This window comes from Chiloscyllium punctatum, chromosome 6, assembly GCF_047496795.1.
Source record: "Chiloscyllium punctatum isolate Juve2018m chromosome 6, sChiPun1.3, whole genome shotgun sequence".
Classification (NCBI taxonomy): domain Eukaryota; kingdom Metazoa; phylum Chordata; class Chondrichthyes; order Orectolobiformes; family Hemiscylliidae; genus Chiloscyllium; species Chiloscyllium punctatum.
Genome location: NC_092744.1, coordinates 6,230,398 through 6,256,703, shown reverse-complemented (window position 1 = coordinate 6,256,703; position 26,306 = coordinate 6,230,398). Strand labels below are relative to the sequence as shown.

General features: G+C 44.8%; 1 protein-coding gene across 5 annotated transcripts in view; it reads left to right on the top strand.

Annotated features, from left to right (window-relative positions):
* LOC140478686 (transcription factor Dp-2-like) overlaps positions 1–26,306 on the top strand; it is a 201,957-nt gene that overhangs the window by 67,377 nt on the left and 108,274 nt on the right. Inside the window, exon 1 of one of the 5 annotated variants that reach the window (XM_072571962.1) lies at positions 17,712–17,879. The exons of 3 other annotated variants lie outside the window; for them this stretch is intronic. The gene's annotated coding sequence lies outside the window, so the exon portion shown is untranslated. Of the gene's footprint in view, positions 1–17,711; positions 17,880–26,306 lie in introns of those variants that run through there. One more of the 5 variants, XM_072571964.1, reaches the window with a different exon arrangement.

Genomic DNA, 26,306 nt, shown 5'->3' with positions numbered 1-26,306 from the left:
GGAAGTGGTACTAGATTTGGAAGATGCTGTCTCAGAATCTTTGTTTGAATTTCTGCAGTACATCTTGTAAATGGTATATATGCTGCTACTGAGCATTAGTGGTGGAGGGAATAGATGTTTGTGTAGGATGTTTTGTCCTGATCTTGTTCCCAAAAATTGTAGATCCAAATGCAAATGGCAGAGATCTGGTTTATGTGTTGCTGGAAAAGCGCAGCAGGTCAGGCAGCATCCAAGGAGCAGGAGAATCAACGTTTCGGGCATGAGCCCTTCTTCAGGAATGAGGAAAGTGTGCCAAGCAGGCTAAGATAAAAGGTAGGGAGGAGGGACTTGGGGAGGGGCTTTGGAAATGCGATAGGTGGAAGGAGGTTAAGGTGAGGGTGATAGGCCAGAGTTGGGGTGGGGGCGGAGAGGTCAAGAAGAAGATTGCAGGTTAGGAAGGTGGTGCTGAGTTTGAGGGTTGGGACTGAGACAAGATGGGGGGAGGGGAAATGAGGAAACTGGAGAAATCTGAGTTCATCCCTTGTGGTTGGAGAGTTCCTAGGCGGAAGATGAGACGCTCTTCCTCCAACCGTCGTGTTGCTATGTTCTGGCGATGGAGGAGTCCAAGGACCTTCATGTCTTTGGTGGAGTGGGAGGGGGAGTTGAAGTGTTGAGCCACAGAGTGGTTGGGTTGGTTGGTCCGGGTGTCCCAGAGCCGGCCTATCACCCTCACCTTAACCTCCTTCCACCTATCGCATTTCCAATGCCCCTCCCCCAAGTCCCTCCTCCTTACCTTTTATCTTAGCCTGCTTGGCACACTTTCCTCATTCCTGAAGAAGGGCTCATGCCCGAAACATCGATTCTCCTGCTCCTTGGATGCTGCCTGACCTGCTGTGCTTTTCTAGCAACACATTTTCAGCTCTGATCTCCAGCATCTGCAGTCCTCACTTTCTTCTAAGAGACCTGGTTTAGCCACTTATCTCTGGATCTTGTTGCCTATTAAGTACTATAAAGATCTGGATCATTGTGAAGTGCAAAGATAATTCCTGACTATTTTTCTGTACTGCAAACCCCATCCACTGCAGCCTCCCCCTCTCTGTTAGGGGATGTGGATTTCTTTGTTATTAAGATTGACACCACTTTTTAAAAACCTTTCTTAGTTGCTTCCCTCCTTTCTCCTAACCCTCTGGGAAAACACCCCTCAGATTTTCCCTGCCCTAAGTTCAAAAATGGTTTCATTTTAAAAAATATTCTGTCTGACCTTCCTCTTGCCCTCTGCAATTTGATTTTGTCAATGAAACCAACCTCCTACTCCCATAACCCTTTTCCCACTTAGCAGTTGACTGCCCAGCTCTACATACTGGTTTCCATGTTAACTGTCAAGAGTGTGGTTTGGAAAAGCACAGCAGGTCAGGGAGCATCCAAGGAGCAGGTTTCTGTGCTTTTCCAGCACCACACTCTCGACTCTGATCTCCAGCATCTGTAGTCCTCACTTTCTCTGTGTTAACTGGCAAGCTTAATACTTGTCCCTCCTTTAATACTGTCCCCCTTTGCTTTTATGTATGCCACCTTCACCCCCTCAAAATCTTGCCATTTATTTTGATTTGTTCTGGGAATGTGAGCTTCCCTGATGAGGGCAGACATAGTTGTCCTTGAGAAGGTGGTGGTGGTGAGCTACTTGCTTCAGTCATTACCATCCTTATGGTTCCCTGCTCCTGTCACCTTGCTGCCTGGTAGGGGTCACAGGTTTGGAAGGTGCTGTTCAGAGAGATTTGGCAGCTGCATTCCTTTTAATTTCTCCAGCCGCTGCGTAGACTTCCAAGGCCCATGGCAAATGGTTGCAACGTATCTTGTAGATGGCATGCACTCCTCCATCTGTCCACCGATGTTTGAGAGAGTGAATGTTTGGTGAATGGGGAAGTCAATCATGCTGGCTTCTTTGACCTGGATGGTGCTAAACTTCTCAGGCATTATTGGAGCTACACTCATCCAAGCATGCAGGGATTACTGTGGGAGGGCAGTCGTCAACAGGAGGTTTCCATGCCCAGGTTTGACCTGACATCGTGAGACTTTGAGTGGTGTGGAGTCAGGGTGGCTCCCTTTCTTTGGAGGGACCCAGGAAGTGTGAAGAAATCTGGATCATGATGAAATGTGACTTGGTAAGTAATTGTCAAGCTTGGGTTTGATTAGCTGTGGAACAGGTTTCCCAATCATAGCAGAAATCCCCAGAAATGAGTCAAGAGAACTTTGCAGGGTGTGCCTTTGCTTTGCCAGTGTTTAGTTCAATACCAGCTGCTTTGTCTCACTTTACTCTTTTCTGACTTTTCTAAAGTGGTTGAAAACCCAAGTGGCTTCTAGTCCATTTAATTAACAGTCAACCATATATAACTTGCGGGAGAAAGTGAGGACTGCAGATACTGGAGATTAGAGTTGAAAAGTATGGTGCTGGAAAAGTGCAGCAGGTCCGGCAGCATCCGAGGAGCAGGAGAATCGAGGTTTTGGGCATAAGTCCTTCAGGACATCAATCATGCTGGCTCCTTTGACCTGGATGGTGCTAAACCTCTCAAGCATTATTGGAGCTACACTCATCTAAGCACGCCATTCCTGAGGAAAGGCTTATGCCCAACATGTCAGTTTTCCTGCTCCTTGGATGCTGCCTGACCTGCTGTGCTTGTCCAGCATCACACTCTTGACATATATTACTTGCAGGCAGACTAGGTAAAGGTAACAGATATTGTTCCCTGATGTAAACCAGATGGTTTATTGTGAGTCAATAGATCACAGGGACTAGGAGAAAGTGAGGACTGCAGATGCTGGAGATCAGAGTCTAGTAGTGTGGCACTGGAAAAGCACAGCCGGTCACAGCGCCTGCTCTGCTTTTCCAGCCCCACACTTTTCAATCTCAATAGATTACAGCCCTGCGTTTCTGTTTAGCTTCTAAAAAGTGACAGTAAACTTCTTCATTGCTGAAATAGACTAACTGAGGTTCATCAATATGCAAACGTTTTGCTGGGTACTGCATTTTAATGGCGTCAGGATTGAGGTATACTCAGTTTTTCAATATTATTTTATGCATTAACCTATTTATAATTTTAACATTAATTGAATTAAAAACACATCGTCTTCACTTACCACATATCTGTATGTCACTGAAGTGTGAGTTGAAAATAAAATATCTTATGTGTATTAAATCATTAGCATGCATGGCAAATTTAAAAGGAGCATTTTATACATAGAGTACTGATTATTTACCATGATCATTTTTATTCAACAAATACCCACTTTCTATTTCAGTTGCAAGAACCATGACATAGATGTGTTTAAGAAAGCCCTGCCTAACACTATGCATTGTGCATCACATTTTGGGTGTCATTCTTGTATCATTCATTTTCAGGTTGGTATTTCATTATCACTAGACACAGGTTTTCACCAACCATAGTGCTTAAACAGTCCCAATTAAAGTCATAAATTATGTCCCATGTAATAGTGACCATGGTATATTATTCTTCCTTGATCCAAGCCTTTACGATACCCAGTCCATCATCTTCTCTAATACCTATTGTTTATCATCCATGTGAGCTTGCTCTCACTCGGTTCCAAACTTGCTTACCAAATCATTCCTTTTCTCAAAGTTTTCACAAATACGACTTAGAAACTGGACATTAAGCACCTCAGTCCATTTTGGTTATTACCTCTACTGAGAAAATAGTTTGAATCACATATACCTACCTTGATTTTGTATCCATTCAACCCAATCTCTTTCATCCAGCTGCCTTGAAAGTAGACACAGTTTCTGTCTAAGCCCTAATATTGGAAATTAATTCTCATGCACTCAAGTCCATGTAAAGAATATTCTCCTGCCCTCTAAAATCAATTGCATTGGTTCTGCTGCATCGAAAGATCTTGCAGCCTCTCTCTGTGCAGGGTTTCCCATGTAAGTAAAGACAGAGAGAAAAAAAATGATATTGAAAGCATTTAATATTCAAGTTTCCTGCACTTGGCAGAGGGAAGTAAAAGGACTGATTAAGAAGCACTGTAAACAGCAAGGATTGGAGTGGGAGAGGGATGTTGTTTTCTTTTAGATACTTCTTTTTAACCCACTTACAGATAAATACTTGAGACAAACATTTGTCTGCTACCTTGATTGAAACTGTTAACAACTTGTGAAAGCCTCTTAAGTTACACGTTCAATTGTAGAGGGTGTTTTGTGGTGGTGGTTAATAGATGAGAAATACCATAGCTGATTTGGTAATGGGGTCAAAAAGCAGAATGCACCAGAAAAATTACCATGGAACAATAGAACAGCATGTATTACATTGAGGTTCGCGAATAAGATCGGCGCAGCTGCACCAAGCACAGAAAAAAAACGGAGAAATTCAGCAGGCCTGCTGTTTGTGGCTTTGTTCAGAACAATTTCAGTTTTGGGGATGGGAGAGAAACACCAAGCTTAAAGAGATTCAAATAGAGTTGCAAGAAGTCTGAACACAAACTTGGGAGGTGACAACTCCATCCTGGAGAGCAAGGATTCCAAGGCAGCAATAACTTAGTGAGGGGAGATAAATCGAGGATTTTTTTATTTAAAGAAGGACTCGAGTTTAGATCACAACTTTCACAATCACAGGATCATATGTAGCATTTTACAGGCAAAGAAATACTTCTGAAATAAAGCCTCTGTTGAATGCAAGAAACATACCAGCCAATTGTGTACACCAACCTCATGCAAATAATGATATAATGATGATCAGCTAATCAGTTTTAATAATGATATTGATAAGGGAGTAAATATTAGGCAGGATCCTGGGGATAGCTATCCTGCTCTTCTTCAAAATAGTGTGAAGGCCTTATTTTAGTCCGCTGGATGACCAGAATGTGCTTTGAAAGTCTCATCTGAAAGATGGCATCTTCAACACTGCAGCATCCCTTCAGTGTGATACTGGAATATTGGCTTAGATTATTGTATGAGACTTGAATCTGTATACCCTCCAATTGAGAGGACAGTTTGAATACCCACTGAACAACAGCTGACATCCAAGTACAGGGTGACGATGGAAGAGAAGTGGTTGTCATTGAAGCTAGAGAACCATTGACAGTATCAGCTTTGAGTGAGCCAAGGAGGACGGGTGTACAATCAGGGGTTTACGAGAAGTTCGGATGGGGGTCAAGTATATAGTTGCTCAGTCTCCAACACCAGGCAACTCCTTGCGAGCTCCCTACAGCAGATCTTATTCTAAGATTTCTTATAACTGTTCTACACTTTTAAACCTAAATTCTAACTCTGTATCTTGCTAATGTTGATCTTGCTTTGCACACCACCTGTGCAATTGTTACCTGTATGCCTCACTCTGTCTAAGCACCCCATGATCTGTCTGTCCTTGTTTGCCAAAATCTGCTTGTACTGCTCGCAAAGCAAAGCTACTCACTATATTTAGCTACACGTGACTACAATAAATCAATCAATCAATAAATAAATCTCCTTGTTGAAATGGGATAGCAGAAGAATAATAGAGTGAGAAATATGGATGCTGTTGATATTTTGTCAAGGATGAACACTAAATTGGTCTGGCTGACCTGAACAAAAAACTTTGTACTTTTTATTTAATCCCTCAAAACTGCAATGTGCCATCTTAGATTATGTGCCAATTATTCTGGTTTTTATTCATTCTGGGATATGAGTGGCCCTGGCTAGGCCAGCATTTATTACCCTTCCTTAATTACGTGGGGCAGTTATCAGACAACCACATTGCGGTGGGGCTGAAGTTAGGTGTAGCTCCCACACCTCCTCCCACCCTGCCCCCTGTAAAAACGCATCCCATATTCCCAATTCCTTTGTCTCCGCCGCATCTGCTCCCAGGAGGACCAGTTCCAATACCGTACAACCCAGATGGCTTCCTTCTTCAAAGACCGCAATTTCCCCCCAGACGTGATCGACGATGCTCTCCACCGCATCTCCTCCACTTCCTGCTACTCCGCCCTTGAGCCCCGCCCCTCCAATCGCCACCAGGACAGAACCCCACTGGTCCTCACCTACCACCCCACCAACCTCCATATACATCGTATCATCTGTCGTCATTTCCGCCACCTCCAAACGGACCCCACCACCAGGGATATATTTCCCTCCCCTCCCTATCAGCGTTCCAAAAAGACCACTCCCTCCGTGACTCCCTCGTCAGGTCCACACCCCCCTCCAACCCAACCTCCACTCCTGGCACCTTCCCCTGCAACCGCAAGAAATGCAAAACTTGCGCCCACACCTCCCCCCTTACTTCCCTCCAAGGCCCCAAGGGATCCTTCCATATCTGCCACAAATTCACCTGCACCTGCACCTCCACACACATCATTTACTGCATCCGCTGCACCCGATGTGGCCTCCTCTATATTGGGGAAACAGGCCACCTACTTGCGGAACGTTTCAGAGAACACCTCTGGGACACCCGGATCAACCAACCCAACCACTCCGTGGCTCAACACTTCAACTCCCCCTCCCACTCCACCAATGCATGCAGGTCTTTGGACTCCTCCATTGCCAGACCATAGCAACACGACGGTTGGAGGAAGAGCACCTCATCTTCCGCTGGACAACCCTCCAACCACAAGGGGTGAACTCAGATTTCTCCAGTTTCCTCATTTCCCCTCCCCCCACCTTGTCTCAGTCCCAACCTTCGAACTCAGCACCACCTTCCTAACTTGCAATCTTCTTCCTGACCTCTCTGCCTCCACCCCCACTCCGGCCTATCACCCTCACCTTAACCTCCTTCCACCTATTGCATTTCCAACGCCCCTCTCCCAAGTCCCTCCTCCCTACCTTTTATCTTAGCCTGCTTGGCACACTTTCCTCATTCCTGAAGAAGGGGTCATGCCCAAAACGTCGATTCTCCTGCTCCTTGGATGCTGCCTGACCTACTGCACTTTTCTAGCAACACATTTTCAGCTCTGATCTCCAGCCCTCTCTTTCTCCCTAAGTTAGATGTAGGCAAGACCAGGTAAAGATTTTAGATTAGATAACCTATAATGTGGAAACAGGCCCTTCGGCCCAACACATCCACACCGACCCTCCGAATAGAAAACCACATCCCTATATTTACTCCTGACTAATCCACCTAACACTACGGGCAATTTAGCATGGCCAATTCACCTAACCTGCACATCTTTGGACTGTGGGAGGAAACCGGAGCACCCAGAGGAAACCCACACAGACACAGGGAGAATGTGCAAACTCCACACAGACCGTTGCCTGAGGTGGGAATTGAACCTGGGTCTCTGGCGCTGTGAGGTAGCAGTACTAACCACTAAGCCACCATGCCGCCTATTTCCTTTCCATTACGCCACTATGTCCCTTAAATATCCTAGACTGAAACTTGAACCTTACATCCCAAGGGCATAGGGGAAATTATTGTTAACTGAGACAAATGGGTGAATTTGTTAAATAGTCCATAGATACTTCCAGTTGACATTTTCACTGAAAGAATGGATAATTTAGCAAGATACTAGAACATTGTTGGCAGTGTGGAACCATGCTCCAGCAAAACTCAGCAACTTCAAGACAACAGCTGAGAAATGGGAACAAAAATAGTTGTGCACCACATAGTAATCTAAAAATTGGCTGAAATTTCCAGAATATATTTTAAAAGTTATGCTTTGTTTTATTTAATAAGCAAAGCTTACTTTCCTGGATATGATCTGGTACAACGTACAATGAATATACATTTCACAATAGTGGCAGAAACACGCTTTGAGGTCTGTATATAGTTGTCCTGTTCTATATATGTTAAGGTCAGGGATTCACAGTGATTGGGAAATCAACCTCACAAAGGGCAGATGTTTCAATAGGCTAAAGCAGCAACTTCCTCTATGCAGTGTGCAGAATGCTAATGCCTGTCACCTTGGCAGTGTGCCCAAGGGTTGGTGCACAGGTTGCTGAACAGCTGACCCACAAAGAGGACTCACATCTCCTGATGTATCCCATGCAACACAGGGCAGGACCTGGGTGGAATAGAAGTAATTGAGTGAAGTTACACAAAAGATGTCGTTCGCTTATGGAAGGAGGTGATTTGTCACCAGTGGAGTAGTTTGCCCAACTTCCTTGTGCTGTTAGGTCATACTTCGAAATAGTTGGCATCCTGTTCTGATGGACTGTATAATCTTCTCTAGGTATGTAAAAAGGAAAAGATGAGCAAAGATAAGCGTGGGTCCATTACAGGTAGAGACAGATTGAAATGGCAGAGAAGCTCAGAAAGTACTTTGTGCCTATGTTCACGGAAGAAGGCAGCAGGAAGGCTCCCTGATCATCTTTAACAATTCTGTTCAATCTGCAGGCACTGTTACGGAATTAAAGCTCGCAAATGTAAGGAGGATGAGAGAATGCAGGAACTACAGACTTGTTAGGAGTAGTAGGGAAAGTACTTGAATCTATTATGTAGGATGTCATTACAGAATAGTTAGAACGCAAATTTTTGAGTTTACAGAGTCGACATGAATTTACGAAGGAGAGACTTGACACACTTGAGAGCTCTTTTGAGGATGTTACTAGCAGAGTTAGATTAGATTCCCTACAGTGTGGAAACAGGCTCTTCGGCCCAACAGGTCCACACCGAGCCTCCAAAGAGCAATCCACCCAAACCCATTCCCCTACATTTACTCCTGACTAATGCACCTATCATTATGGGCAATTTAGCATGGCCAATTCACCTGGCCTGCACATCTTTGGACTGTGGGAGGAAACCCACGCAGACACGGGGAGAATGTGCAAACTCCACACAGACAGTTGCCCTAGGTGGGAATTGAACCTGGGTCCCTGGCGCCGTGAGGCAGTAGTGCTAACCACTGAGCCACCGTGCGTACACCAGTTCACTTGGCACTTAGGAAGGCAACTGCACTGTTGACATTCATTTCAAGAGGGCTGGAATACAAGAACAGAGATTTACTACTGAGGCTGCATAAGACTGGTCAACGCTGAAAATGTGTTGCTGGAAAAGCGCAGCAGGTCAGGCAGCATCCAGGGAACAGGAGAATCGACGTTTCGGGCATCAGCCCTTCTTCAGGAATGAGGAAAATGTGTCCAGCAGGCTAACATAAAAGGTATGGAGGACGGACTTGGGGGAGGGGCGTTGGGAATGCGATAGGTGGAGGGAGGTCAAGGTGAGGGTGATAGGCCAGAGTGGGGTGGGGGCGGAGAGGTCAGGAAGAAGATTGCAGGTTAGGAAGGCGGTGCTGAGTTCGAGGGATTTGACTGAGACAAGGTGAGGGGAGGGGAAATGAGGAAACTGGAGAAATCTGAGTTCATCCCTTGTGGTTGGAGGGTTCCCAGGCGGAAGATGAGGCGCGCTTCCTCCAACCATCGTGTTGCCATGGTCTGGCGATGGAGAATTCCAAGGACCTGCATGTCCTTGGTGGAGTGGGAGGGGCAGTTGAAGTGTTGGGCTACGGGGTGGTTGGGTTGGTTGGTCCGGGTGTCCCAGAGGTGTTCTGTGAAACGTTCCACAAGTAGGCGGTCTGTCTCCCCAATATAGAGGAGGCCACATCGGGTGCAGCGGATGCAATAGATGATGTGTGTGGAGGTGCAGGTGAATTTGTGGCGGATATGGAAGTGTCCCTTGGGGCCTTAGAGGGAAGTAAGGGGAGAGGTGTGGGCGCAAGTTTTGCATTTCTTGCGGTTGCAGGGGAAGGTGCCGGGAGTGGAGGTTGGGTTGGTGGGGGGTGTGGACCTGACGAGGGAGTCACGGATGGAGTGGTCTTTACGGAACGCTGATAGGGGAGGAGAGGGAAATGTGTCCCTGGTGGTGGGGTCCATTTGGAGGTGGTGGAAATGATGGCGGATGATACGCTGGACATGGAGGTTGGTGGGGTGGTAGGTGAGGACCAGTGGGGTTCTGTCCTGGTGGCGGTTGGAGGGGCGGGGCTCAAGGGCGGAGGAGCGGGAAGTGGAAGAGATGCGGTGGAGGGCATCGTCGACTACGTCTGGGGGGAAATTGCGGTCCTTGAAGAAGGAGGCCATCTGGGTGGTACAGTTTTGGAACTGGTCCTCCTGGGAGCAGATGCAGCGGAGACGAAGGAATTGGGAATATGGGATGGCGTTTTTACAGGGGGCAGGGTGGGAGGAGGTGTAGTCTAGGTAGCTGTGGGAGTCGGTCGGTTTATAGTAAATGTCCGTGTCGATTCGGTCACCCGAGATGGAAATGGAAAGGTCTAGGAAGGGGAGGGAGGAGTCTGAGATGGTCCAGGTGAATTTGAGGTCGGGGTGGAAAGTGTTGGTAAAGTGGATGAACTGTTCAACCTCATTGTGGGAGCACGAGGCAGCGCCGATACAGTCATCGATGTAGCAGAGGAAAAGGTGGGGGGTGGTGCCAGTGTAGCTGCAGAAGATGGACTGTTCCACATATCCTACAAAGAGGCAGGCATAGCTGGGGCCCATGTGAGTGCCCATGGCTACTCCTTTGGTTTGGAGGAAGTGGGAGGATTGGGGAAAGAGAAGTTGTTCAGGGTGAGGACCAGTTCAGTCAGTCGAAGGAGGGTGTCAGTGGAAGGGTACTGGTTGGTACGGTGGGAAAGGAAGAAGCGGAGGGCTTTGAGTCCTTCGTGATGGGGGATGGAGGTGTACAGGGACTGGATGTCCATGGTGAAGATAAGGCGTTGGGAACCGGGGAAGTGAAAATCATGGAGGAGGTGGAGGGCGTGGGTGGTGTCCCGAACGTAGGTGGGGAGTTCTTGGACTAAGGGGGACAGGACCGTGTCGAGGTATGCAGAGATGAGTTCGGTGGGGCAGGAGCAGGCTGAGACAATGGGTCGGCCGGGGCAGTCAGGTTTGTGGATTTTGGGCAGGAGGTAGAAACGGGCGGTGCGGGGTTGTGGGACTATGAGGGTGGAGGCGGTGGATGGGAGATCCCCTGAGGTGATGAGGGTCTGGATGGTCTGGGAGATGATGGTTTGGTGGTGGGAGGTGAGGTCCTCATCACCTCAGGGGATCTCCCATCCACCGCCTCCACCCTGATAGTCCCATAACGCCAGTTGTGCCCCAGCTCTGCCCCAGCTATGCCTGCCTCTTCGTAGGATATGTGGAACTGTCCATCTTCCGCAGCTACACTGGCACCACCCCCCACCTTTTCCTCCGCTACATCGATGACTGCATCGGCGCTGCCTCATGCTTCCACGAGGAGGTTGAACAGTTCATCCACTTTACCAACACTTTCCATCCCGACCTCAAATTCACCTGGACCATCTCAGACTCCTCCCTCCCCTTCCTAGACCTTTCCATTTCCATCTCGGGTGACCGAATCGACACGGACATTTACTATAAACCGACTGACTCCCACAGCTACCTAGACTACACCTCCTCCCACCCTGCCCCCTGTAAAAACGCCATCCCATATTCCCAATTCCTTCGTCTCCACCGCATCTGCTCCCAGGAGGACCAATTCCAATACCGAACAACCCAGATGGCCTCCTCCTTCAAAGACAGCAATTTCCCCCCAGACTTGATCGACGATGCTCTCCACCGCATCTCCTCCACTTCCCGCTCCTCCGCCCTTGAGCCCCGCCCCTCCAACCGCCACCAGGACAGAACCCCACTGGTCCTCACCTACCACCCCACCAACCTCCATGTCCAGCGTATCATCCGCCGTCATTTCCGCCACCTCCAAATATATCCCACCACCAGGGATATATTTCCCTCCCCTCCCCTATCAGCGTTCCGAAAAGACCACTCCCTCTGTGACTCCACCGTCAGGTCCACACCCCCCACCAACCCAACCTCAACTCCTGGCACCTTCCCCTGCAACCGCAAGAAATGCAAAACTTGCACCCACACCTCCCCCCTTACTTCCCTCCAAGGCACCAAGGGACACTTCCATATCCGCCACAAATTCACCTGCACCTCCACACACATCATCTATTGCATCCGATGTGGCCTCCTCTATATTGGGGAGACAGGCCGCCTACTTGCGGAACGTTTCACAGAACACCTCTGGGACACCCGGATCAACCAACCCAACCACCCCGTGGCTCAATACTTCAACTCCCCCTCCCACTCCACCAAGGACATGCAGGTCCTTGGATTCCTCCATCGCCAGACCATGGCAATACAACGGTTGGAGGAAGCGCGCCTCATCTTCCGCCTGGGAACCCTCCAACCACAAGGGATGAACTCAGATTTCTCCAGTTTCCTCATTTCCCCTCCCCCCACCTCATTTCAGTCAAATCCCTCGAACGCAGCACCACCTTCCTAACCTGCAATCTTCTTCCTGACCTCTCCGCCCCCACCCCACTCCGGCCTATCACCCTCACCTTGACCTCCCTCCACCTATCACATTCCCAACGCCCCTCCCCCAAGTCCCTCCTCCCTACCTTTTATGTTAGCCTGCTGGACACATTTTCCTCATTCCTGAAGAAGGGCTGATGCCCGAAACGTTGATTCTCCTGCTCCTTGGATGCTGCCTGACCTGCTGCGCTTTTCCAGCAACACATTTTCAGCTCTGATCTCCAGCATCTGCAGTCCTCACTTTCTCCTCTAAGACTGGTCAGCCCACATTTGGAATATTGTGAGCAGCTTTGGGCCCCAAATTTAAGGAAGAATGTGCTGGCCTTGGAAGAGGTCCAGAGGAAGTCTACAAGAATGATCCTGGTGGTGAAGGGCTTGCCATATGAGGACTCTGAGTCTGTACTTGATGGAGCTTAGAAGGATGAGGGGGAATCTCGCTGAAACTTACACTCTATCCAGGTGTCTCTGTATGTGGAGAAGATGTTTTCACGAGGAGGAGAGAGTAGAAGCTGAGAGAATGGCCTCAGAGTGAAGGGACGACTCTTTAGAACTGAGATGAGGAGGAATTTCTTCAGCCTCAAGGTGGTGAATCTGTGGAACTCATTGCCACAGAAGGCTTTGGAGGCCAAGTCATTAGTGTATTTACAACAGATAGCTGGATAGGTTCTTGACTGGTAAGGGGATCAAAGATTATGGGGAGAAGGCAGAATAAGGTTGAGAAACATACCAACCATAATTGGATGATCAAGCAGACTTGATGGCCTGAATGGTCTAATTCTACTCCCATATCTTCTGCTCTTGTGGAGTTTTAAAGCAATTTAAATGCAATTCAATGTACTGAAGTTACAAGGTTGCCTTTGGGCTAGCTTTTTATTCCAATTCTGATTCACACTTAGATTTCAAGGAAATTTGAAGCCATATCCCCAGAATATAACCTGGGGTTCTGGGTTACTAGCACTGCACCACAGCTATTCCTTCGAGCTGTAATTTGTGGCACTTCTTATCACCTGACTGATTTTCTGGCCTGAGAGTTGCCTGAATTGCTTAATAATCTGTAAGAGGCTTGGAAGTGAGAATTGGTGACATGTAGTAGAATTTGGAGGATGACTAAAAGATGGTTAAGTTATTGGCAGGGATTCTGAGGGATAAAAAAATGTAAGGACTGATTACACAAAATCAGCATGGCTTTGTCCTTGGGTAACTGTGTTTTCACTAACTTGATTGTGTTTTTTGGAGAGGTCACAAAGAAAATTGATGAAAGTAGAGCAGTAGACGTTGCCTGTGTGGACTTCAGCAAAATGTTCAACAAGGTTCTGCATGGTAGACTGGTCAGTAAGGTTAGATCACGTGGAATCCACAGAGACCTAGCCAAATGGATACAAAATTGTCTTGAAGACAGGAGATAGAGGGTGGTGGTGCAGGGTTGTCTTTCAGACTGGAGGCCTGTGACCAGTGGTGTTCCACAAGGATCAGTGCAGGGTCCAATGCTTTTTGTCATTTATATAAATAATTTGGATGTCATCATAGGAGGCATAGTTAATAAGTTTGCTGATGACACCAAATTTGGAAGTGTAGTGGACAGTACAGAAAGTTACCTCCGAGTACAACAGGACCTTGATCAGATGGGGCAATGGGTCGAGGAGCAGCAGATGAAGTTTAATTTAGATAAAGGTGAGGTATTGCATTTTGGTAAGGCAAATCAGGGTAGGACTAATACACTGAATGGTAACTTGCTGGGGAGTATTGCCAAATAAAGAGACCTAGGAGTGCAGGTTCATAGTTCCTTGAAAGTGGAGTCGCAGGAAGACTGGGTGGTGAAGAAGTTGTTTGACACGCTTGCCTTTATTGGTCAGTGCATTGAGTATAGGAGTTGGAAGGTTACGGTATGGCTTTACAGGACATTGGTGAGCCCACTTTTGGAATAATACAGTTTAGTGCAGCTCCAGTGGCGCGATCGGTCAGTGTGCGGTACTTATTTGTCAATATGGAGGCGTGTGCAATGCTGAGGTTGTGTGTTCGAGCCTCACCTTGAGTAGTTTTATGGGGTGACACGGTGGCTCAGTGGTTAGCACTGCTGCCTTACAGCACCAGGGTCCCAGGTTCGGTTCCAGCCTCTGTGTGGAATTTGCACATCCTCCCCTAATTGTTTAAATCTCTCTAACGTGGCTGAGTTAATTACATTAGCAGGTAGGGCATTTTACGCCCTTACGACTCTCTGCGTAAAGAACCTGCCTCTGACATCTGTCTTAAATCTGTCACCCCTCAATTTGTAGTTATGCCCCCTTGTACAAGCTGACGTCATCATTCTAGGAAAAAGACTTTCACTGTCTACCCCATCTAATCCTTTGATCATCTTGTATGTCTCTATCAAATCCCATCTTAGCCTTCTTCGTTCCAATGAGAACAGACCCAAGTCTCTCAGCCTTTCCTCGTAAGACCTTCCCTCTAGACTAGGCAACATCCTGGTAAATCTCCTCTGCACCTTTTCCAATGCTTCCACATCCTTCCTGGAATATGGGAACCAGAACTGTACACAATATTCCAAGTGTGGCCGCACCAGCATTTTGTATAGTTGCAGCATCATATTGCGGTTCCGGAACTCAATCCCTCTACGAATGAAACCTAACACACCGTATGCCTTCTTAACAGCACTATCCACCTGGTTGGCAACTTTCAGGGATCTATGTACATGGACTCCAAGATCCCTCTGCATATACACACTACCAAGAATCTTTCCATTGCCCCAGTACTCTGCCTTCCTGTTATTCTTCCCAAAGTGCATCACCTCACGTTTAGCTGTATTGAACTCCATTTGCCACCTCTCAGCCCAATTCTGCAGTTTATCCAAGCCCCCTGCAATCTGTAACATTCTTCCAAACTGTCCACTACTCCACCGACTTTAGTGTCATCTGCAAATTTACTAATCCATCCACCTATGCCTGTGTCTAAGTCATTCATAAAATTGACAAACAGTAGTGGTCCCAAAACAGATCCTAGTGGCACACCACTAGTAACCAGACTCCAGGCTGAATATTTTCCGTCAACCACCACTCGCTGTCTTCTTTCAGAAAGCCAGTTTCTAATCCAAACTGCTAAATTACCCTCAATCCCATGCCTCTGCATTTTTTCCAGCAGCCTACCATGTGAAACCTTATCAAAGGCTTAACTGAAGTCCATGTACACCGCGTCAACTGCCCTACCCTCATCTACATGCTTGGTCACCTTCTCAAAAAAACTTAATGAGGTTTGTGAGGCACAACCTGCCCTTGATGAAACCATGTTGACTATCTGAAATCAAATTGTTGCTTGCTAGATGATTAGAAATCATAATCCTTTCCAAAACCTTTCCTACAACAGAAGTAAGGTTCACTGGTCTATAATTACTTGGGTCATCTCTACGGCCCTTCTTGAACAAGGGCACAACATTTACAATCCTCCAGTCCTCTGGTACTAAACCTGTCGACAATGGCGACTCAAATGTCAAAGCCGAAGGCTCTGCTAACTCCTCCCTAGCTTCACAGAGAATCCTCAGATAAATCCCATCCGGTCCAAGGGACTTGTCTACTTTCACTCCTTCTAGAATTGATAATACCTGTTCGTAACTAACTTCGATCCTTTCTAGTCGGATATCTCGTACCTCATTCTTCTCGTCTACAATATCCTCCTTTTCCTGTGAAAACCGATGAGAAATGTTTGTTGAGCACCTCTCCGATTTCCACAGGGTTCACAATCAACTTCCCGCTTCTGTCTTTGACTGGCCCTATTCCTACCCTCGTCATCCTTTTATTCCTCACATACCTATAGAAAGCTTTAGGGTTCTCCTTTATTCTATTTGCTAAAGACTGCTCGTGTCCTCTATTTGCTCATCTTAACTCTCTCTTTAAATCCTTCCGAGCTGATCTGTAACTCTCCATCATCTCATCTGAACCATCTTGCCTCATCAACACATAAGCCTCCTTCTTCTTCGTAACAAAAGATGCAATTTCTGTAGTAAACCACGGTTCCCTTACCTTATCACTTCCTCCCTGCCTGACAGGGACATCCCTATCAAGGACATGCAATACCTGTTTCATTTACATGGATATTGCTGGGACTGGAGGGTTTGAGCTATTGGGACAGGCTGAACAGGCTGGGGCTATTTTCCCTGGAGCATCGGAGGCTGAGGGGTGACCATATAGAGGTTTATAAAATCATGAGGGGCATGGATAGGATGAATAACCCTAGGGTGGGGGAGTTCAGAACTAAAGGGAATACGTTTAAGGTAAGATGGGAAAGATTTAAAAGGATCTGACGAGTAAATTTTTCACACAGAGGGTGGTGTGTGTATGGAATGAGCTGCCAGAGGGAGTGGTGGAGGCTGGTACAATTACAGCATTTAAAAAGCATCCGGATAGGTATATGAATATGAAGGGTTTAGAGGGATAAAGACCAAATGCTGGGAAATGGGACTCGGTCAGATTGGGATGTCTGATCATCATGGATGAGTTTGACCAAAGAGTCTGTTTTTGTGCTGTATGACTCTTTGACTTGATATTGATGATTCCCACAACCTGAGACTGGTCAGGTTGACTGGGTCCGTTGGAAATATCAGGTTACAAGTATCTTCTGGGGGTATCAAAAACAGCAGTTAAACAAATAATCCCACCTTCTGTGCAATTTTGGAATACTTTTCCTCATCTTTGACCTGAATCTGAAAATCTGTATTTCCCATATTCGCTGCACCTAAGAAATAACTTGTGCTTAATACTAAATGAAAGTCCATGGTATTATTTCATCCTTGCTATTGCTAGTTAGTCTGGGTCTTCTCTTTATTGGTGGACCTGCTGACTATGGTTTTGTTTAAGTTAGATTGGGTGATGGCAGGGGGAGTGAAGGTGAGCAGTAGTCTACCTACCTCCAGCCTGTACCCTCACTCCCCTTGACAAAATAACTAGCTTATATCACAATAGTATTTTATATTCCCCCTCCATAGATTTTCTGTAGCATGTAACAGATAAAAACAGTAAAATAATGTTTATGAGTATTTAAACATATAGATTTGGAGCAGATAAAATGTTTTGTTTTTATGTACTGAATTCGTTTCTGTCGCAAAACTAAATCGAAAAAATAAGTTTTGATGGATCTAATGTTGGATCAGCATTCAAAATGCATATAGCAATCTTTAATTTTTTTAGCAAAAGTTCTAATGATGTTCCATTTTATTGACATGATGTGTTTACTTCCTGAGTGGCGATTTTTTTCCTTAAAAAAAAGGAAAGGGAAGAAAGTCTTGGATTTAAGACTGATTACCTGCTTCCAATTTGTAGACACATAACAAGAGTTGTCTTGTATTGCTCAGTGTAGCCTGTATACTGGGCAGACTGAAGTAGCTGATGTAAGAATCGTAGATTGCATCTCTTATTTTTTACCTCCCAGCTGCTAACCTTTCAGTGGGCAGTGATGCAGTCATTTGTGGGTTTTAAAACAATATGCACACAGTATATATTTGCAGTGTGGACAGGATGCAGTGAGAGATGTGTGTTGATATGGGAGGGGGTGCCTGTTGTTGATTGATACAGTCTGCAGGAGTCTCAAGTTTCCATTGAATGCTAACAAAGACTGGAGAGTATTCTGTTGGGTACTGCAGTGAGAGCATGCTTTCTGAGTCCAGGTAAAAGAGAGAGCTTTTATAATTTATCATTACTACAGCAGCCTTAACGTGAGCAATACCTTCATCCCCTTTGTAGCTTAGATTCAGCGATCCGAGAGTCGTAAATAGCTTATTGCCCCAGTTGCAAAGCATACTGGAAGTTTCAGTTTAAGCAAAGTGCATAGTGTGGAGGGGGGGAGGGGCAAAGTTAAAGCCTAGCTTGCAACAGAAATAATTTTAAAGAGTGAAAATAATTTCCACCAGCTCCACAGGGCATTGTTTTGCCTTCCGAAAGATCTGTCTGCTGGTTTACAGAATTAAACGTTGGTTTTAGAAGCACGTTCAGAACATTGTCATGGTGCTGGCAACAAAAGGTGCTTCTTGAGTAAAGTACATTAAGAAGTTTCAGTTTCCGTGCATGATATTTCTAAAAGAAAAATCTGGCACATTCTCTGAATATGCCAGTCTCATACTGTTCCTACAATATCTTACATCAACGGTGGTGTTCTTTTGTTCAGGGCATTTAATGCAGTGGAATAGTAGTTGGTGGTCAGCTGTATTCTAATGAAGTTGAGCTATTGTTTGTTCATAAAGGAGCTAGTGCATTCCGCTGCCCTTATGGTTTATTGTCAGGCAGTATATGTGTGTGTTTATGTGTGTATGGAACTGTTTGATATCTGCCACTTGGGCTGTAGGTTGGCAAATAAAATATATCTGCATCTCTCTCTCTCTGCCCCCCCCCCTCCACGCCACCTGACATATACCTACATAAATCTGTTGGTGGAAGTGAAATTGTGTTCATTATTTGATCAAGTAAAAACCAGTGGTATTTTTCAAAGGATTGTGTGTGAACACTTTGTTTTTTGGTACATTGAAAACCAAATTTAACTGCAATCCTTTGATATTCATACATCATGATTATAACATCATGTATATTTTGGATTAAGTTATATTAACTGCTAGAAGTTGCAGAGAACTTTGTAAGTGAGTTTCCGTGTTTCAATTTATTTTTGTTTGTACCTCTACATCCCCTAAAGTGGGGTGAACTCCTGAATTTCCATCTTGTATTGCTGTTGGTCTCTGTCCTGCAGTGGGGAAGTTGGGCGAGGTAAGGGGTCAGGGGTAGACAGAGTTGCCTCACATCTCCTCATCTCCCCAACCCTGTGTGAAAGTACCTTGATCAGGAATTGACTGAATAGAAAAATTACAGGCACATGCATGGTATACCAACATCCTCTGAATTAGGGCCTTCTAACACTGCTTCTGATGATGTCAGAACAGATGTGATTTTTCTTTCATTTTGAAGTCATTATATTTTGAGTTTCAGAATTTAATTTTCTTTTTTATTAAAATGGTTATGCGTTTTGATGTTTTATCTGTTGAAATTAGCTTAGATATTGCAGATTTCCAAAGAACAACCTCCTCCAATTAAGAAGAACAAAAATCAACCAGTCTTCTTTGCTTCTGGTTGCTAGGTAGTGACCCCTGCTGGAATGACTGTTGGGTGAGAACATACGCTGTGCCACAGCCCAATAGCTTTCTGGAACATTTGTGCAAGAATAAGTGACATACCTGGGCAAGGTGCTTGGGAGAACTGTTGGCACATGCCAATAGTAGGGATGATTTTGACAAAAAACAAATTAAGTAGTGATTTTTGCCACAGCCACCTGATGGAGTGTCATTCCAAAAGCTAGTGTGCTTCCAATTAAACCTGTTGGATTATAACCTGGTGTTGTGTGATTTTTAACTTTGTACACCCCAGTCCAACACCAGCATCTCCAAATCGTGGATAATGTTTTAATTCATTTAGGGGATGTGGACATTGCTGTCTAGGTCAGCACATACTGCCTATCTCTGATCAACCAGAGTGCAGTTAAAAGTCAGTCACATTTCTGTTGGTCTGGAGTCACATGTAAGCCAGGTCAGATAAAGATAGCAGATTTCTTACACCAGAGGACATTATACTGATTCTTATGAAAATCAGCAGTGGTTGAATGGTTATCATTAGACTGAACCTTTATTCCAGCATTTTTAGTTGAATTCAAATTCATGGTGGGATTCATTCCTATATCCTTAGAACATTATTATTGACAATAATAATTCTCACCCATTGTGTTGACATTATTTTGGGGTCGGGCTTGTCAGGTATGCAGTAATCTGCTACCAAAATGCACACATGTTCAAAGGCAAAAGATCTGATGTATATCCATTTCAGAGACCTCAAACCAGAATGACAGCAAATCATCCTTGATTCAGAGGAACCGCCTAAGAGATAGCATATATTGTCAGTGAAAGGGTAAAAAATATTCATGAGCACTTCCCTGAAAGGATGGCGAAGCTCAAATTCACAACCCCAGAGTGTGGTCGATGCCGGAATGCTGAATAAATATGAGGAGGAACAGGTTGCAATTTTTAATTAATAATGTGGTTAGCACTGCTGCCTCACAGCACCAGGGTCCCAGTTCGATTCCCACCTCGGGCGACTGTCTGTGTGGAGTTCGCATGTTCTCCCCGTGTCTATGTGGGTTTCCTCCGGGTGCTCCAGTTTCCTCCCACAGTCCAAAAATGTGCAGGTCAGGTGAATTGGCCATGCTAAATTGCCCATTGTATTAGGTGCATTAGTCAGAGGGAAATGGGTCTGGGTGGGTTACTCTTCGGAGGATCAGTGCGGACTGGTTGGGCTGAAGGGCCTATGTCCACATTGAAGGGAATCTAATTTAATGGGTTAAAAGGTTATGAGGAGCGGACAGCAAAGTGGAGTTGAGGCTGAGATGAGATCCATACTGAATAGCAGAGCAGGTTAGAGTGACTGAATTACCTCCTGCTGCTCCTAATTCTATGTCTGATGTACCAGCAATTTATTACTGCTTATAGTATTTTGCTCTTCTTTGCAAATAGAAGCAAAATACTACAAATGCTGGAAATCTGAAATAAAAACTGATGATATTGGAGGAATTCAGCAGGTATGGCAGCATCTGTGAACAGAGAAATACAGTTACCGCTTGGAGTCTGATTTGACTTCTTCACAACGTTCTGAAATTCAATGAATTTGAATTGAATGTTCAACTTCTGAATCAGAGTAACTTTGGACTTGAAATGCTAACTCTGTTTATCTCTCTCCACAGATGCTGCCAGATCTGCTGAGTTTCTCCAGCAATTTCTTTTCCCCCAAGTTGGCTGTTGAGTTTGTTTACAGAACAACAAAGGCTACACTGGCCATGTAATTCACTGTGTGTGAAGTACTGAAGGTGTTTTGTGTAATTAACTTTAGTTCTGCTGGCTTACATTGTTATCTTAGTCCTTTTTAGAGAATATGGCCTTCCAATTCCTGCTCAGGTAACCATTATTCTAACTTAAATGCCTTTCAAAGGAAGAATTCAGGAAATGCAAGACCTGCTACTTGTTAATTATAAGTAAGAAGCTAACGTATTGAAAGATTTATAAGGCATAGATATGTGGCAGATCAGACAGCAGTCTCAAAATAAAAGCAGAAAGTAATCAAGAAACTCAGTGGATCTGTTGTGTACCAAAGAAAAGTCTTATTGGACTTGAAATTAAGTTAAAAATCATACAACACCAGGTTATAGTCCAACAGGTTTATTTGGAAGCACTAACTTTCGGAATGCTGCTCCTTCATCGTGTGTCTGGTGGCATAGTAGCTTGGTGGTTAGCAATGCTGCCTTACAGCGGCAGGGGCCCGGGTTCAATTCCCACCTCTGGCAACTGTGTCTGTTTGGGTTTCCTCCCACAATCCAAAGATGTGCAGGTGAGGTGAATTGGCCATGCTAAATTGCCCATAGTGTTAGGTGCTTAGACAGGGGTAAATGTATGGGTCTGGGTGGGTTACACTTCGGAGGGTTGGTGTGGATTTGTTGGGCCAAAGAGCCTGTTTCCACGCTGTACGGCATCTAATCTAATCTAACCACCAGTCCAATACTGGCATCTCCAAATCATGGACTCAAAATGTTAGCTTTCTTTCTCTTTCCACAGATGCTGCCAGATTTGATGAGTTTCTCCATCACTTTTTACATTTTTATTTCAAATCTCCAGCATGTGCAGTACTTTGCTTTAGTTTTAATAGTCTCAAAAGTTGTTTGCAATAAGCCTGTGTAGTTCTATGTGGCCAAACTTTCATGCATATTTGCATGTCTGTTAAATGTGGCTGGAATTGTGCTCCAAGGTCAAAATCCAATATTTTAGGTACATCTTTCCTTCCCCTCCCCTTGTTTCCTGTAAATATTTTTGGATTAAAAAATTTATTTCCCCATTTCTTTGTTGCAATCTCAGAGGAAAGATCAAAGATTATTTATAGCCTAATGTTTTCTGCCCTTTGAATCCCGTCCTTTCATGCTGTTACAATTCAATTCTGTGATTCATCTTTATAACTTTATAGTTATTCATCTTTATAAATTTGTGTGAAATGGTTTAATTTTCTGACCTACATGTTATGTACTGGACGTAGAATAAGTAACTTGCACATGTGATGTTACCATTTTGTTTTGAGTGTTTTCAGAGAGGTCTTGGAAATGGTGAAAGCCTGAAGTGATTGATTTTTGAAAATTTCTTCAAGGAATGTGGGTTTCGCTAGCTAGGCCACCATTTATTGCCCATCCCTAATTGTCTAGAGGTCTAGAGTCAACCACATTGCTAGAGAGTCAAGATTAGAGTGGTGCTGGAAAAGCACAGCAGGTCAGGCAGCATCCGAAAAGCAGGAAAATTGATGTTTTGGGTAGGAGCCCTTAATGATGAAGGGCTTTTGCCCGAAACATCAATTTTCCTGCTCCTTGGATGCTGCCTGACCTGCTGTGCTTTTCCAGTACCACTCTAATCTTGACTCTGATCTCCAGTCTGCATTCCTCACTTCCACCATGTTGCTAGAGACACATGCTGGCAGATTTCCTTCCCTGCAGGACATTAGTGAATCAGATGGGTTTTTACAACAATTGTAAGTGCTGATATAGTTGTTGTGAGGCCGGTTTTCCATTCTAGATCTTTTAACATTGAACTCAAACTTCACTAACTGCCGTGGTCGGATTTGAACCCTTGTTACAGAGCAGTGTCCTAGAGGTTCTGGAATACAAGTCCAGAGAAATTATCACGACACTTCCCCTTCGGATATTTTTCACAGATCAGTTCATGAGGCCAAAGATCATCTTAGACTACAGAAATCTCTGTGGAACAAGCAATGGTGGAAAGTACAGGAAAGAATCCTTCTGCTATTATGCTATTTCACTCTGCAGCTGTTAGATCATATCCATTCAGGTGACCTCTGCAGCCACCTCTCCTTCCAATGCCAGTTTGAATCAGGTTCTGACAGTGTTAGCAGAGAGTTGGGAAATCTTGGATTAACCTTCAAGGGTATTTAAATGCTCATTCGCAGCTGACGCTTTAGACAGGTGCTCACGGTGTACTACATTTTCCAGTGAGGCGTTAAACTGAGGGCCCCCTTTTTTTCAACTCAAAACAGACAAAAAATGATCTCATGAGATTTGGGGGCTAAATCCTGACCATTAGAGCAAGATGTTTGAGCTGTTCTTTTGCAAGCCCTTTTTTTACTTTTCATTCACAGAATGAGGGTGTCACTGACCAGGTCAACATTTAATGCCCATCCCTAATTGCTCAAGGGCAGCTAAGAGTCAACCATATTGTTGTGGGTCTGGAGTCACATGTAGGGTAAGGATGCCAGTTTCCTTCCCTAAAACCACATGGACATTGAGATGATTGACCTCCAACGACCACAATCCTTTGTGCTAAGCATGACGACAACCAGTGGAGAGGTTTCCTGGAATTTCTGTTGGCTTTGATTTTGCTATAGCTTCTTGATGCCACACTTAGTCAAGTGGTGCGTTGATGGTGAGAGCAGTCATTCCCATCTCAGCTTTGGAATTTACCTCTTTTGGTCTTAGACCAAGGCTGTAATGAGGTCAGGAGTTGAATGGACCTAGCAAGACCCAAGCTGAACATCAGGTGAGACCCCTTCCATCATTTTCTGATGATCAAGAGCAGGCTGAAGAGCAATAATTGGTGAAATTGAATTTGTCCTGCTTTTGGTATATAAGACATACCTGGGAAATTTTCTACATTGTTTGGTAGGTGCCAGTAGTGTAGCTGCATTGGAACATCTTGGCGAGGGGAACAGCAAGTTCTGGAGCACAAATCTTTAGAGTTGTTGCTGGACTATTGTCAAGGCCAATAACGTTGCAGCAGCTAGTGCCTCAATGGTTTCTTGATATTGTGTGGAGTGAATTGAGTTCGCTGAAGATTGACAACTGTGGTGCTAGGGAGCACTGGAGGAGGCCAAGGTGGATCATACCCTTGGTACTTCTGGCTGAAGATTGTTGCAAATGATTCAGCCTTTGCTGGGCTCCTCCATTATTGAAGAGGTTTATGAAGCCACCTTCTTCAGTGAGTTGTTTAATTGTCCAGTACCATTCACAACTGGATGTGCCAGGACTGAAAAGTTTAGATCTGATTCAGTAATTGTGGAACTGTTTGATTCATCTAGCACATAGATGGATGGGGTCTTTCCCAGGATGGTGATGGCGGCGTCTGGGAAATTTGTCTGCAAACCATAGATTTCTAATTGACCCACTCAGACATGTTATGATGCACTTTGGAGCACGTGACACTTGAAATGGAGCCTCTGACCTAGAAGTAGAGACGTTACACCACACCATATGAGCCCTTTGTATGTAAGGTATGGTTCTATGAGGATGGTTATGTCATTCTATCGCTCGAGGAATCTATGAGATTACTCTCTCAATTTTGGTGCATAGCCCACAGGTATTTGTAAAGAGGACTTTATAAGATCAGCGGTACTAAACAAGCCATTGTCATTTCCAGTGCCTGGTCATTAGCAACATTCCCTCAAATCTTTTGGAGATTGTCCAGGTTTTGTGCCTGGGCTTCTGAAAGCAGAAACCATCCATTAGCATGCCAGTCTGAATGTACTGAGCATCCCACAGTCCCCACAGCTAGAAGGTAGCATTTGTGGTCAATCGATTTAATTCCTTTTTAACTTTTTCGTAGCAGGTTGATACAACTGAACAAAGGCCTTTTTAGGTGGCAGCTAATAGTCTGCTACATTGCTTTCGGTTTGAAGTCACATGTACCCCAGACTAGGTAAGGACAGCAGATTTCCTTCCTTAATGGATATTAGGGAGCGAGATGATAGGGCAATTGATGTTAATATCATGGTTAGCTTTCAATTCCCAGAACTTTATTCATTAATTGAACTTAATTGCATAGAGTCACAGAGCTGTGTAGCATAGAAAAAGACCCTTTGACAATGTTGACCAGGTTTCTTAAACTAGGCGAAAGTGAGGACTGCAGATGCTGGAGATCAGAGTTGAGAGTGTGGTGCTGGAAAAGCACAGCAGGTCAGGTAGCATCCGAGGAGCAGGAGAATTGACATTTCGGGCAAAAGCCCTTAATCAGCAATTCCTAAAGTGACTCCCATTTGGCTCATATCGTTCTAAACCTTTCCTATCCATGTAACTGTCCAAGTGTCTCTTAAATGTAATTGTACTCTCCTGTACCACTTCCTCTGGCAGCTCGTTCCATATTTTTCTGCTGTAGTGTGATTTGCATTCATGTTCCCAGTGCAATAGCCTGAGCCTCTAGATTACCATTGCAATGACATACTGCTGCATCATGGTCTTTCCTGGCTGAAGCTTGCTGTCCATTTGCCAATTCACGTCAATTCCCATTCACCCATCACCCCGTGCTGCTAATGTGCATTGGCCTCTATCATAACTCTTCCAATTTAAAAGTCTCATCCTTGCATTCAGATCCTTTGCGATGTTGAACCAACCTATCTTTGAAACCTGTTCCAACCTCTGAGGTCTCTGTGCTCCCTCGTTCTGGCCTCTTGTACGTTCTTGAATATTGTTTTTCCACACTGGCAGCTGTGCTTTCAGCTGCCTCGGTCCCAAGCTGTGGAATTCTTTTCCTGAAACTATCTGCCTCTCTATCTCTTTCTTTGGCTTCCTTTCAGACGTTTCTTAAAACCTACCTCCTTCATCAGGCTTTTAGTCACCTGTCTGTCCTCAAGAGACTTGCTGTCAAATTTTGTTTGATAGCAGGAAGCATCTTGAGGTGTTTTGCTACATTTGCTGTGCTCTATAAATGTAAGTTGTTGAAATAGTGGATCATCAACTGTGTTTGTCTGAATCATGCTTGTGTTCGCTATAGCCTCTCACAATACCGTCAGTGCTTAATGAGATGAAGCTTTTCAAAATTGCCTTATTAAGCCTTGATAATACAGCATTTGTTTTTTCGATACCCGTGCCAAAAGTATTAATGTCATTCGTCCCTTCTGCTACTGGAATTTATTTTATTTAACTGAGTGTTTGTGTCAATGCCATTCTTTCTCCTACAGTCTGTATTCTGCTTTCTTTCCAGCCCCATCAGTAATGCCTCTGTGTTGATTGTTGTGGATGTCATCTG